This window comes from Petaurus breviceps, unplaced genomic scaffold (assembly GCF_028583685.1).
Source record: "Petaurus breviceps papuanus isolate PSGF00001 unplaced genomic scaffold, PetGlider_PUasm1.0 90564, whole genome shotgun sequence".
NCBI classification, from domain to species: Eukaryota; Metazoa; Chordata; class Mammalia; order Diprotodontia; family Petauridae; genus Petaurus; species Petaurus breviceps.
Window position 1 is genome coordinate 3,128,819 of NW_027187275.1, and position 1,860 is coordinate 3,130,678.

The 1,860-nt window shown below is 38.1% G+C and overlaps 1 protein-coding gene across 1 annotated transcript in view; it reads right to left on the reverse strand.

The window, feature by feature from the left end:
• Positions 1 to 954: 954 nt before the first annotated feature.
• Positions 955 to 1,860, reverse strand: part of DPYD (dihydropyrimidine dehydrogenase) — a 1,126,518-nt gene continuing 1,125,612 nt past the window's right edge. The window contains exon 23 of the mRNA XM_069063397.1: positions 955 to 1,860. This exon is cut by the window's right edge and continues 838 nt beyond it. The gene's annotated coding sequence lies outside the window, so the exon portion shown is untranslated.

A 1,860-nucleotide genomic window follows, 5' to 3' on the forward strand; every position in this document is an offset into this window, starting at 1 on the left:
CTTTTATTACTCTATAGTTCACATTTAGAGGGTGGATAAAAGCTTATTTGCATCATGAGTAAAAAGCAACAATAACATAAACTAAAGATCTTTCTTTAGATAAGGGGAAATGCAGGTGAGAATCAAGCAAATGTGCTATCTTGGCGTCATGTATCATGACTCCAAGACCTGGCATCTCCTCAGGTCTCCTGCAGAAGCTATAGCAAAGAGCTCCCTGAAACGTGTCCACTCCTTTTTATGTGTTTGAACCATGATCAGAAGAGGTTGCAGAGGTTATGAATTACCCTTTTCTCTAAGCCCCATTAAAGGACATGCTGCCTGTCAGTCAGCTTTCTGAAGAGGATTCAGAGCAAACAGGCACTGAATGTCTCCTTCTAATGTTACCCAAAGATATGATGAGCTCCCAGGGTGAAAAACATTCATCTGAAGCAAGGAAAATGGATTTCGGTGACATCTGGCAAAGTTCTCTTCCAAGGAAACTAGTAAGTTTTGCTAAATAAAGTGCTTGTATATTATAGTCATCCTTAGATAATGGCCCCCAGCCCCAAACCACCCCTATCCTAATGACAACAGAAAAAGGAGGGAGCCAGGGTAGCAAGCAACTTGGGGAGCTGCCAAAGGCAGACTGCCCATTCCCTCTCACTGATTTGTGCCCATGGTATGTCCCATGGTACTATCTGACATGTGCACATTTGGCCAGCTGGGAAGGGATGGAATTCAGGAAGCGTTAAGAGAGTCATCATTGGCAGGGGCCAAAAGAGCACTGATTGTTTGTGGGGTTGGCACAGAAGTACAGCATTTAATTTAATATAACACCACCTCCTTTACCTGACTTCCTGGACCAGGCATTTGGCATCAATTTCAGAAATGAGGAAAGACTGCTTTCCAACACAATCCACATGACTGCAATTGGGTGCTTGCAAAAGAGTTAACAAAAGGCTAAGTTGCTTAAAATTGTTTTTACTTCATTTGTGTTTTATTTGAAATACAGAAACTTGGTTAAACAAGGATTTCTAAAAACATACAATTAGAATTTTAGATCTTATTTGGCACAGGACTAGGTACACACGTCATAGTTCATTAATGTAATATAGAAGCTCTAAAATAGAAATAGACTTATGAGAATATTCTAAAGTAAAGATCAAGTAATACTAAAAATATTACTGAGCAGTATCAAAAACTTTTTTCTTTTTTGACTAACATATAGTACTGAAACATAACTACTAACTTAAAGAGGAGGAAAAGAATGATTTTGTAAATTTACTTTATTTGTATAATTTCATTCTAGAGTAATTCAATACATGAGCCACCATATAATTTAAGTTTTGCTCAAATATTAGTTAGTATATTGGCATGTATCTGTGAATTCATTAGGCTAAAGAACTCCTGGTATAGAAATATTCATATATTGATATAGATAAGTATCTTATTTGTTACTTAAAAGTCTTAAAGAGTTTCCTGCGGTCCTAAAAGCTTACAACTACCCTAAAATCACACAGCCAGTGTGTGTCAGAGGTAGAATCTGACCCCAGGATTCCCAACTTGCAGGCCAGCTCTGCCACATTGCCTGTCAATATGTAATTTTGGAAGTTATTAAAAGTGTATAGAGTAAGTTCATTACACAGCAGAAACATGGTCGTATATCGGAACTGCATACTAACAGCTCAGAGCTTAAGAATGCAGACTGAACATTTAAAGGAAAACATACTTTGTATCCATTGGTATAGATTTGAAACACTTTTCTCAAGCATGAGTGCAGGATGGCAGTAATGGTGGTATAGTTAGCAAACACTCATGGTGTGTGTGTGTGTGTGTGTGTGTGTGTGTGTGTGTGTGTGTGTGTGTGTGTGTGTGTGTGTG